This window comes from Agrilus planipennis, unplaced genomic scaffold, assembly GCF_000699045.2.
Source record: "Agrilus planipennis isolate EAB-ADULT unplaced genomic scaffold, Apla_2.0 scaffold28, whole genome shotgun sequence".
NCBI lineage: Eukaryota > Metazoa > Arthropoda > Insecta > Coleoptera > Buprestidae > Agrilus > Agrilus planipennis.
Window position 1 is genome coordinate 2,071,180 of NW_020438897.1, and position 14,056 is coordinate 2,085,235.

A 14,056-nucleotide genomic window follows, 5' to 3' on the forward strand; every position below is an offset into this window, starting at 1 on the left:
GATAGAAAAATTAATTTTATGTGGTCGTCGATGACCTTTGACATATATTTTAATAGTTAAATATGAATTCGGATTTTTAATTTAAGAACCTTTGATTGATATTGATGGGATTTCAAATAAGTGTGATATTTTTGTAGTCTTGGTGAAACATGTTAAATACACTAAGTAGATAGAACGCTGTTTCGCCAAAATATTTTATTGCATTTCTGGGTTACACGTATATACCAAAAAGTAAGACCACAATTTTTCTGGGTTAGTTGGATGATTCAAAGTAGGTACCTATATTTAAATAATATTAAGGATTAAATGTAAATCTCACTTAAGCTTGGGTGATATTACGTCTCAGTTGTATCCTGTATTAATAATTGAATTCTCTGCGAAGTCAAAACGTAGTAATCCTTTAAGTCAAAAAACGCAAGCCAAATTCTAATAAAGCTCCTAATAAAAATGTAAATTTTGCCTCAGTCGAAAGTTTTATAACGGTATCAGATTAAGTTCGCCCGGTGGTTATTAAATTACGGTTTTATTCATACTAACTTTCAGGAGGTATATAAACGAAAACTCTTTTTAACAATAAGGTTGCTGTTCCAGGGGGATATAATAAAAAAAATCGTGAATATTTAAGGAAAAGATACGCTGACGTATCCAGAAAGGAAACAGGACGATATATTTTGCATGTAATAATAAAAGCTGTGACTCTTATTACATATACGTAGCTGCATACACATATATGTGTTTTTAGAATTTTGACCGCTTTAAATCCGACCTTAATGTTTAGATTTTTATTGCTCCAAAGAAATTGAATAACATACCGCATTGCGGCGTTACATTATAAAAATTTGTATAATTTAATATTTTCAATTGAGGTTATAAGAAAAAAGAGAAACGGCGATTGTTTCAAAATTCTCCTTGTCACATTAAAATAGATAAGAGAATTGCTTAGTTTATTATTATTCGTAGTTTTATTTGGAATATTTCCTGCCATTACGTACTAAAAGCACAATAGCAAAGTTAAGTAAATTAAAATTCATGAGTTATCCTTTTTTCTCTCGTTGGTTTATGTTTCTGTTTAATTTTGAAAGTTTATACTTAATCCCTTCAAATGAAGTCATTAGTCTACTCATTACCTATGTACGTACTTCTCCTCAGAACCCTTGTTATTCAAGAAGATAAAGAAAGTTATAAAGAAAATATAAAGTAATCAACGAAGCGGAGCATTGTCTAAAGTACCTTTTCGTGTTGTTTTTTTTTTGCTGCGTAATTAAACATTTAAAGATTTCGCAGTCGTTTGTAATAGTCCGTCGCGACGGGGTGGCCAGTTAGCCAGGCAGAAGGAAGTGGCATCGGAGGAGTAAGCACAACTGAACTTCAATCGGACGTAGTCTACATCACTCTTTTGCTCGCGCTAATTTGGATCTCTTTTGCGAATTTACTTTTTTACTCAAAGAAATTAAGTGCTGCAAAATTAATTAGTCGCTTACGTTCTTGATGCCCCGGGGGCTTGAGCCTCAGACATTTGAAAGGCTTGCTGTGTGCAAAGGAAAAATAGTGAACATGATGGAATTAATCTGGCGGAATGAGTCTTTCTAAGTGAATTTGTTCAGTGCGTTCGTAATGAAAAGTAATAAAAAATGACGTTTAATGAGGTGCTTCAGAAAAACAATTAACTTTTTAATATAATTAGATTCGTAATAAAATTATATCTTTATCCTGTTTTAGACGTGTACCCTTTGCTATTGCCTGTATTTCTTAATCAAATAATTAATTAATTAAGCTAATTTAAAAATAAAATGGGTTTATTTTATTCATTTGTCGGTACTCGCCCCCCATCAATCTCATGACGAAAATTTGTGTAGGTAATTAAAATTATAGGGACAGTTTTTTTTTTTAAATTATATTAAATTAATCTGACAGTTTTATCTCCAAAGTTTTCAGTAATTGAATGTATAGATTTTTAAATTTAATAACAAGCTTTGACAATTATTTTGGTAGTGATGAAATTATCAATAGAAGTACCTGATTGTGACAGGTACTAAGGGTTAAATATCATTGTTAAATTTCTTTAAATTTAATTTATAGAACGTACCACGTGCGTTCATTAAATTGTTAGTAAACTTCATGTCGGTGAACATCGCAATGGTAACGACGACATACTTATAAAACTCATAATGAATATGAATGAACGTGAACGTAGACTTCTGTTTAGGGAACGTAAAACCTCCCTAGAAAGATTGAGATCTTTCGGTTTTTTTTTGTTTTATAAATGCGTAAAAGTTGCTCGATAATTCAAACATGTACATATTTGTAGCCCCTATGAAACAATTATTTTTAGAAACAGCAAAGAGTTCTTAAGAAAAAACTAACATAATCAACTGAACTGTCTGAATAGAGGATAATTAATCAATCAAACACCATCAATAAGAGCTTATGCTACAATGTTGAGGCCAGTGACTAAATGTTTTGTTATAAGTACCTACGGTATATTTTTTGAGCAAAACGCTTTATATTTATTTAAGTTGTATAAATTTGTACAGAGAATTATTTTTATCAACAATAGAATAAATGGGAGGGAAACACGTTGAGGAGATAGTCGTGAAAACCTGAACATGAAATTGTAACAAAATTAATTGCAAAAGGCAAACATACAAACAATTCATTCGCAGATCGCTCTAAGCTAACGTTATAAAATCCCATAAGTAGCTGAATAATTGGAATAATATTTTCCACCAATCAAATTTGTATTTACTTGACGCCCAACAAAATAATTTATTCAATTTCACACTCCCGTTCAGTCAGTCGTGCTTTTTTTTACACGAATTAATAAATGTTTGGTTTCAGATTTTTAATAATAAAGCAGCATCTCTACAGTTGACACTGGGGATGTACCAGGTTCAAAATAAAATGAGTGCTATTTTAGAGTAAAAAATGTAAATGATAGATGTGCATGCGAGTATGTTGGCGCACGTACGTATTTTAGTTTGTCTAACAGTTTTCTTCCAGATTTCTCCAAATGCACAAAATAATTCCAAGTATTATGAACCTATGCGTATGCATTTATTATTGATTTCATTGAGAATACCTTTTATTTTTATGCAGTTATGTGCTTTTGTGAAATAAAAGTTATTTTGTAAAGCTTGGTGGTTTTTTTAATTACCGAATACGAAGAAGTCAATTGGGAATAGTCGGGATAGATTGGTAGGACAACTTCAGGCATGAAGGGCCAGTTAGGACATATTGTAAACAGAAACAGGGGTTAAGAGTAGTAGACAAATAGTTAAGGATGTAAGACGTGCTAGTTTTAGGGAAATGGGAAGATTAGCTCATGATAGAAAAAAGTGGAGGTACCTGTCCAACCAGTCTTAGGACTGACGATCCTTTGAGGATGATGATGACCGAATATATCAATAAAAATCGCCAAGAACGAACAGTCGATTATAACGAGCAAGTTTCTTAGTCTCTTCGTGTTTATTGAGTTGGTTTCCATACTATTAGGACGTATTAAAATCACTGCAACATTTTCTCTATTTCCAATTTAATTATCGTGATCACTGGTTTAAATTAGAAGTTATAATATTTCTATGAAGATCTTAATTACGCGATGAACATTGTATAATCCGTTAGCGTTCAGGTATGTAGTGGTAGGTACTTAGTAGCATACATATATGTCATACGTGTGTAACAATGTATTTTGTAAGCTTGTACTCTCCATGATACAGTAAAACGCTATAAGCCGTACTAGCAACGTTCCAGCCCGATTTCAGCATTTAGAACAGATCCCGCTATTAGTTGCGGAGCCTGCGTCTAAGGATTTTGCGCTGGCGGACGTGGGGTGTGTAGGTGAATTGAATGGTAGAATGCAAGAAAGATGACAGTTCGTGACAGGATTACGATTCTGCTTGCCATCACTTGAGGAAAATGGAAATTCCATCGTTACAGACAGACTGATTTTGTGGCGACAGATTTGCCTTTTCTTTAAATAAATCTAACCTTGGTGTCGAGTTCATTTGGTTAAGACTTCACTATTGCATTCGATTAATTTTGATCTTCTTTCTTCGCTGTCAGAATTGTATTCCTCTCAGAAATATTAAAAGATAATCGCGCAAAAATTTAGTTTTGAATCCATTCTTTTGATCGGATAGTAATTAAACAATGGATTGTAATGCAGGTTTAATAGCAGAGTTATTTTGTGTTTGTTCAACTTAGAAATATAAAGGAGAGAATGGAAATTTTTTAATTTATTTTAACGTCATATGATTGTTGCTTTGTTGCAATTAAATTTTTTTACTTCGGCTGTTTGCTGACGTGAATTGTTTACTCATGATACTATTATTGTAGTATGATACAGATATATGACTGTTTCTTTTTATGGCTTTAAATAATATAATTTAAATAGAGTGACTGACCATTACAGATGGAAAATAGTCAGTTTATGAGACAATTACCGACATCTACTCATAAATGTGCATCCATATACGGTGACTGTCTTTGTCATTAATGGCTCCAAACGTCTACCTAATGAAGTCTTTGCGCGTATGGTATTATTTTGATAACCGAGACCGTTGTTGCGCTTGGATGACTGTTTGGCCACGGGACTTCAGACAGGAAGTGCAGCAAAGAGGCACATTGTATTTTACGAGGCAATTTGTCCGATGTAATAAGCCGGTTCAGAACACTAAAGCTTCTGTTTTACAAATTAATTGAAAGAGAGTAGTGGGAACTCGAGTTCCAGGCAAGGATTAACAATTGGTCTTTGTTGCCGGGAGGTTTTTAAAAATTTTAATGGCCACTCTGGACTCAACCCTGCATAGATACATATGTGGGCGTTTTATGAACAAGTTTTGCAGGCGAGTACTTCGGTTCCTGATGGCAAACCGAACATTATCTATATGTTGAAAAATTTAATTTCGTAGTTTTATGTAATATACTGCGAGCAGGAAAAGTGAATGACTCTTCTGACATTTGAGTTTACGGATGGAGGAGGTTAGGTTAGGTTAGAAAGGACCAAGCGCTGGAAAAAGGTAGGAGTACATGTGGCGTTATGGGAATCGAAATAAGGAATAGGAGCGGTAGGATGTAAGCAATTCCATACAACAAAAAATTAGTTTTCCTATATTAAGTTTGAGGGACTTGAATAAGTCTTTAATAACCGGGTACCTGACATTAGCTGCTGCGGTTAATGGTAACGAAAACTATGATATACCAACAAGTGACACAAATTGTAACAGTTTGACCATTTTTACTGCTGCATTCTTGTTCACGGGACGAAGTCAACACAAGAACTGCATTAAAATAAGAGATTGTTTAGTACAGCAATCAATAAATCATACAAATTAGGAAACGACCTATCCCAATACAATCTCAATTACTATTGTTATACTTATTAAATTATATGTTACTGCTGGTGTTTTTTTTTTTCTGGTAGAATTATCTGGTAAGTGCTGCGTACCCTCCGTCATGATCCTGCCGGATCCTAAAAAGCGTTCCTGATTCGCTGGGTACCTGATCAAATGCGGGTACCCGACCCATTTCTAATAATAATTTTACTGATATATTTATACAACTTCGAAAATAGGAATTGTTGCTTTCAAATCAATCAGCAGATTACTAACAAAGCTGCACTTATTTGTAAATTTGGGTAAATTTTTGTATGTATTATGTTGAAATATACAGTTTATTTAAAAATATTGTTTTTCTATGTTATAAATTTACTATAACAAATAGTGCTAAAATTTTTGGTTGTTCAAATACTTACAATAACAATACTTAAGCTGTTAGTTCGTTAAATTTATATGTTTATAAAGATGTGCTTAATAAATCTTCTTCATTCCTAAATTCATCATAATTATAAACATCGGATTGGACCTCTTATATTTTACAAGGTTTTACAAGTAGTTACGAACACGTGTGGAGGTTGTTCTTTAAGCCAAAGTGATTGATAATGTTGTTTTATGATTTCTGTTTGCTAATTTTCCTCGCCTCAAAGGGCCGTTAACATGCAATAAATTTGGAAATCATTTCAGTGTGTACGTAATACAGCTGTAATAAATTATGTTCAAAGGTTTGAATAATTATTTGCATGTAGGTACGTACAGCTTCAAACCGTGGGTGCTATATTTGTAGCAAAACTATAGTTGATCGTAGGTTAAAGTAGAATTAAGCAATACGTTAATTTGAAAATTCGAAAATTCGATTATTGAAAGAGTATGACTTTTTTGATAGGTGCTTTGCGGAAATGAAAAATTTAAATTTGAGATGTGGTGTTATAGGGGGATGTTCAAAATACGTTGAATAGAAAAGGTTTGAATGAGAAGGTATTCAAGAAAGTAAGAGGGCGCTGTGGAAATCAATAAGAAATATTCACATGAAGAGTAAGTTAGAGACATATTAGAAGAAGGTAGACCTAGATTAGATGGTTGTTTTCAAACAGTTGGAGACATAAGTTTTTTAATTTTTGAAAAGCGTGAATAAATTAGACTCAAGATAAGATGGAAAGTGCGGGTTGAAAACCTTATCACTACTGTATTCATTGTTTGTTATTTATTTGCACGGTCATTTTAATAGAAAGTAATGTTCAGTTTCTCAATTTATTCAATAATTAATTCAGTTGACAAATTAGTAGTGCTCCCATCATAATACGATAAATGAGTAAAAGAAAATGTATGGTATTGAAAAGATCGAGTTCGGCCTGCTCATTTACGAGCTTCAACTATTTGAACTGAACTTTCAGAACAAGTTGGGTTATTATCTGAATCTACTAGAATTGACTGGGTGCCCAACCCAATCGACTGGGTGCCCGGGCACCCGTGGACCCCCGCTTGTTGCGCCCCTGGTAGTAGGTATGGAGACATAGCTTTTTTGAAACAAAGTTTTTCATACATTTTGAGAAACAAAAAGGTTCGTTCAACTGGAAAAAATCAATAGTTTGTCAGTAGTATCATATCTGCTGAAGAAAAGGAAGAAGCGTACAAATGCACATACTATTAACCCAATTCTTTGTTTACATATCGGAATAGACCCTTTTCATTTTCATCAATCATATTGTAATAGTTATTTAATTGCGTTTTTTATTTGTTCGGTCTGCGACTTCCTCATGCTATTCATGTGGAAATTGTTTGATATGTTTTCATCATAAAATGACATTGCTTATGTTGTCACCAAGATTGGTCTTTTACAATACCTCTAATTAAATATAAGCATATTTATTCACTGTTGACGTAACGCAGTAAGTGGCATTCACTTTTAAGATATGTTTATCATAAAATTGTATGCATAGCTTATTGAAATATGTATTAGCAAAATTAGTAGATGTACGAGAAATAGCTGTTATTATGTATGTTTTTGAAATAGAAGGTGCAAAATATAAGAGGATTCAATTTCAAATGTGTACTGAATATAAAGCTGTTTTAAAAAATTCATGCAAAATAGAAAACGTAAATAAATCACCTTTTTTTAAAGTGGATGAAAACTAAACAATTGTTTTGACTAAAGAGTCATTATCAAGAGTACAAACAATATTTGATTGTAAATACTGTACTATAATAAAGGTTGATTAATCCTTTTTATAGCTATTTTTGTACCGACAAGGTTGGTTTTAGGAGCCTTGGTTTTCAAAAGTACAATATCTGATATGTATATGTACAGTCTGTGAGTTTCCGTGGAAATACTAAAATATAAATCGGTTGCAATGTAAGCATAAGAACTTCGTATCTGTATTGAATTTTAACAGTGATTATTATTATGTTTTTGAACAGACTTCATGTCCTCAATGTAACTATATTTTTTTGTGACCTTCGAGGATGCGTTCGCCAAAAGGGTAGACAAGTCATTACTGACGGTATAGTCGCGACTACTTCAGTGAATCGTTATAATTATAATATAAATAGCAAGTTTTATCTTAATCTGGTCATCTGTATTTGAGCTGCTATCTATCAAGCAACTCAATCGGGAAGAAAGTATGAAGTATGGCTAAAAACAGGCAACAAGAGTTCCTTACCATGTAAGGAAATTAGTTTAAACCATAGTGGGGAGACGATATCCGTTTACGGTGCTGTTGCCCAGGTGAAACCATTATTTACAAGTGGCACAATCTCTTTAAACAGGACAAAGACTCATTTGAAGACGAACCTCCATCAAGACGGTCGATTGAAGTGACTTGAGAAATAGGTGGAGTATCAGGTCAAAAACAACAGCATGTGGAGTCATTCTCACTAATTTTAGATCCCTGTAGTGCAGACAGTAATAGGGTATTTAGTCTAATTATATTATTATTGAGGACAAAACTTGTCCGAGTCCAAACAAGACTATGCAGTAGTACGAGAAGATATATCACCACCCAAGAACTTCAAGGTGTCAGAGACGGCTGGAAAAATCATGACGCTTATCTTTTGGGACTCTCAAGGAAGCCTGTTGATAGATTATGAATATAAAAGCGTTCCCTTAACCAGAGAATTCTACGCTTCAATCCTAAAGCGTTTGAAAAAACCAACAAAGAAAAACGAAGAAGAAAATTCACCAATGTGTCCTCCTTCTGCATGACAACGCGCTTGCACACACGTTGGGTGCCGTGCATGAGGAGTTTTCAGATAGCCCACCCTATAGTCCTGACCTGGCTCCCATTATTATTATTTCTTCCCATAGTTGAAAAAGTAACTTCGTGGAATTGTGGTCCTATGTATATTTTAAGAAAATGCAGACATGGAGCTGCCGGTAGAAAATTGGAGGATGATTCCCATTTTTTAACTTTAAGTTAAGTTTGTGAATACATATAGGCAAAGTTTTGAAGTCTGTTTTTGATATGTTACTTTTAATGTTTCACTAAATAAAAGGAAACGTCCGTGCATGTATGCATAATGTGTTGTGAAGGTTAAATCGAAATCCTTTGCACATTAATTTTAGAATGTGTTGTACGGGACCGAGTCGAATGCTTCTCCGGGGGAACTGAATATTTTAATGGTAATTACGACACAACTGCCTTGATTAGGGCCGAACGGAACGGCTGTATTATTAATTCAAAGTGCGAGAATTATGACTAGAACAACAAAAGCGGTCGNCTCATATATATATGTGTATTTTTTAAATTTGTGTATACATTTTAAGAAGAGGATATCGTGGATAGAGAAGGTTAGAAGTGAAGAGGTATTAGAAAGAATAAAAAAACAGAAGATTCTATGGAAATCAATAAAAAATAGGAGAGATAGGTTGGTAGGACACCTTTTCAGCCATGAAGGTCTAGTCAGAGACATTAGAGGCATATCAGGAGATAAGAGGAATAGAGGTAGAATTAGATTAGATTACTGTTGGCAAATACCTAAGGATGTGGGATATTCTAGTTTTAGGGAAATGCGAAGATTAGCTCGGTATAGGAAGAAGTTAAGATGCGTGTCCAACCAGTCTTAGGACTGATGACCTTATGATGATGATAATGATACATTCTAATCGAACCATCATAACTTTTGGTGGAATGAGATATACTCGAGATCTTTAGCAAGTAGTCTTCACAAGATAAGTTTCTTGACTTGTTCATCTTCATATTAATTCGTATCTCATACGGGCAATTTGTTCTTAATGTTATCTTCATTTTCAATACAAGACAAGATATATATTAGAAAAAAGTGAAAATCCTAAAATTACATTATTTTGTTGATGTTATGAATTTTCATTAACTGAAGGTCGAAACCATTCAATTTTTGAGGATAGCTATTAGTCGGCGGTTTTCGATATCGAGGATGTAGGATACCTCACGGAGGAAAAGGAATAATAGGATGACCTGAGATATGAAGCACTAGTTAGAGATATATTATAAAAATAAAAACAGTTGGAAAGGGGGACTGAAAGAAGAAGATAACTATTCGCAGATAGAGATGTTGGATGTTCTAATTTTCGGCAAATGCCAATGCGCCACGTTGTGATGATAATGATCAATGGATTTTTTGAAAATAACTTTTTATTATTAGTGTCCTTAAATTTTTTAAAAGCTCGTATTGTACTTTTTTTGTAGACATTTAACTGCCTTGTTTATAGAATAATATAGTTTAATTCTTCCCAATTTAGTACTCAATATCGTCACAGTTTGTGTCGTTTAATGCTGGCACAGATTTTCATTTAATTCCCTTCTGTTTTTTATTGTTCGCATTTTTACGAGCACCACTGAAAGGTATTTTGCGCAACAAATTCGGTTTTTATTTATGGCATTCAGCCGAAACAAAATGTTCAACAAACATAAAACAAGTATTATTTCGTATGGGCTTTTGGAGAGTAGAAAGAGTTCTGTCGGCGCGGCGCGGCGTTGATACAAAGTGACAGCCGCGTTCTGATCATAAATGTACGACCTGAAACTGTCGTTATCCCTTCAAGTTTTTCGACAGATATAAAAAGGGAAAACATCCGGAAAGTTTATTATTTGATTTGAATTCGTCAGGACTGTTGGTTGATTTACAGTTTTATTTGAACTTAATAGTTTACGTTAAACGTAAAAGTCTCATAAAATATTTCAAGACAGAATGCCAATGCAATTTAGATAACGTATGCAGGTACTTCTGACATTTTAGTTATGAAAATCGACCTTAAGGATAAAATTAGAACTATAATTAATATTGAATGATTAACATACCAAATTTTGACAATAAATATTAAAATAAATAATTAACGTTCAGTGCACTTCCTAATTACGTGTACGTTTAAGGTTAATTATAGTTGGAATTATTTAACATGAAGCCTCATAGCACGGTACGTATAACATTTTATCGTTAGTCCGCTAAACTTGAGATACGTGGATATGCATTTATGTGTACCCTACTATATTGCCAGCCAAGTTGAAAACCTAGGCTTTATAAACCGTCGATGCTTTTAGCGGAATGAAAAAGAAAACTCGAACACAAACTTGGTTTTATACGAACGTTTGAAGTGAAACAGTAACAGTGTTAGTTATTTGAAAAGCTCAAACAACTCAACGGTTGAGTATGCTATTTTTTTCTGGTTTGAGGTGTTGCAGTTGACTTGGACGGGAAAGAAAAATGGTCAAAGTTTACTGCCGTTTAAAATCACGCCTTCAGCTCCTTTGACTACATCAAAAGCAAGACAATAGTTAGAAAATGTCGAATATTTTTAGTTGTTTTTTTTTTTATTAACCACTACATTATTCAGGAAGGATCAGTAGAGATATAAAACAAAGGATAGTCCATGGTTGAGTCACCTTTGACAAAAAGAGGTTTTATGCTCGCGAAAGNTGTGACTGATAGAAAAAACTCAATGAATAAGTTGAACGGTTTGATTTAAAACGGCTATCGAAATATGCTGCTGTGTATCGCTAATCAGTTATTATATTCGGCCTCGTCTCATAAATAAACGTGTATTGTAGTACTATACTAATGAAAATACTAAACCATACACATAATTTCAGGATAATAAGGATAAAAAGTTTTAATTTACGTGTTGCTTGTGGGTTGATACGGAACTTAAAATCCACGACGGTGTGGTTCACCCTTGGCTCTTGTATAATAAAAAGTTGGCTGCGTCTCTGGAGAGCTGCGATAAAGTGTTTTCTACTCGGTATATTTAAGTGTACGTATGACATTTTAATAAAGATCTATTGTCGTAACATGATCTTCTGATCCTTTGTCAGTTTGTTCATTTTGGAAATGGAATATATTGTTGCCGGGAATAATAATTGTAATGACAAATCAATCCTGCTGTCGTATATAATATAAACATGTACATTGTATAGTGTACCTATATGTATTGGGTGCATTAGATAAATGAGGTTTGACATTAACTGTGCCATCTCCAATTGGTTCTAATAACATTCGTTGCTGTTATTTTCAATTCAATCTACATATATTTATTTGTTGCACTAGTTCTGTTATGCATAAGTTTTTTAAAATCGATAAAATAGGTAATTTTAAAGACAACTTAATACAGAGTTTTTTCTTCAAATCATACAGGTAATTTGCTGACCGTATCAAACGTCAATTTGTCAGACTTGCCGACGTTACACCATTGATCACACATGACATCCTCAGGGCTAAATAATGAAGCATCCGTTTGATGAATATCTGTTATGGTTGTTTCTCCTAATTATCTGTGAAAAGATTGCTTCTTATGATATCAAAGAAGGCCATCCGCTTGTTAACTCAGAAAGCGAATTTTTTTATGCGGATGCCTTGAAAGTGGCCGTTGTAACCTCTGCTAAAACAACTTTTTGCAAGGCCATCGATGATGTCAGATCATCATTTACGAAATAGAAATTAAGTTTACGTTTATTAAAATAGACGTATGAATATACTTCCTTTTATTATTAGTGTTCATAGTGACTGTCTTTGTCATTAATGGCTCCAAACGTCTACCAGAAGACAACGATTGCGCGTTCTGAAATTTAGAACAAAAGCTACAATGGGGATGATATTTATTTATTTATATTATGTTGAATAAGAAATATCACAAGTATAGAAGTATAGAAAATGTGAGACTTGCAAAGAAATAATTGAAAAGATATTCGGCCTTACTTACAACAAAGCTGCATTAGCGGATAATGTGTTTTAGTTTCGCGTTGATATTACCATTATATGAAGTAAAGAAAATAAATGTCTTGTTATACTTTGTTATCACAAATAGGGGCGAATTTCCCTGTTTCAGTTTATTATCTAAATAGCCCTAGATTGATAGACGATAGCACATTGCCTGTTACGTAACGTATATTACGAAACTGTCTGGTATTTCTAAAAAATAGGGCCGCACACGTGCCCCTGCATACAACTACCACCGTAAAAGCCGTCTGCATTAAAGACCATTTCAATCGAAAGTTTTTGCAAACCATTGAATATTCCAATACTTTTAAGACTTTTAAAATTTTTATTTTAGTTGTTAATTTTTATCTGCAGTTTAGTAAAATTGATCGATATAATATCATCTACCGGTTTAGATTCAGTTCTTATGGCACCGTTGCTCCTGGGATGTCTAAAAAAAGTTGGATGCGAATCAAGAATGTCGTTATTTTTAAAATCTTGCTTCCTTTCGTTTTTTTTTTTGCCATCATAATATTTATACAGAAAGCAAACGTTGTTCGCGGTTTTATTTATGACCGTGCAACTTCGCAAAGTGAATTTTTACTATACATGTAGTGGGACTGTTTTTCTTTTTTTTTCTTTTCTTTTTTTTATGTTAGAAAATTGGCGTTGCATTGTATTAGTTGTTGTTCCCTTATATGCCTGCTGCGTAGACAGCCAATAAATCCCGTGTCACTTGTTATTCCATCAGCCAAAGGCGGGAAAATCCGTGTCAGTTAAAGGTTGACTTCTAGAGGCTTTATTTGTGCCCAGGCTAAATTTTCTCTTGTGACATTTATTTACGTCAAAAGGACCTCAAACTGTTGATAAGATTTGTAGTACACTTCCGTGGGCATTTTTATCAACTTTTCTACAGACCTAAAATTTTACTTGCAAAACGTACTACGAAAATGTATAACAGCTGAGCTGAGTTTAAATGATTGCTTTCGCTTTTTCTTTATACCATTTCAACGACCAGTTCTATGAAACGAAGAGTTATTGTAATGAAGAACACTGTAACAAATGGAAATATAGTATAGTCGAAATAAGAAGGCAAAGTCCCCAATAGATAATGCACACTAAAGGCATATCGTTTTTCTCGTTCTTACAAACGGAAGATACCCTGTCTTTACTCTCTAAACACGCCTTCTCCACAGCTGCGTTGAGACCTGCACCGACGTTTCATAAGAATCAATCGAATAAAATGAGACGATCGACAACATGCTTGTCTTTTCATTTGTACCTACATAAAATGGACAAATTTACAGAATCGGCTTAAGGTAGTAGTCGTGCTACAGTATGGTGAAAAAGTTATTGTAAGATCTAAGATGATTCAATGCAATAATATTTATATAATTTCGATTGTACATCAAAACAGATTGAATGAGTCTGTATTCATACATACCCACACATCTAAAAATATTAATTCAGTTTATCTCGAATTAGAGGAGGTCAATCGACTTCAAAAATAGTCAGCATTGATGAGAAATGAATGCGTTATTGTTTATTTTTATTTT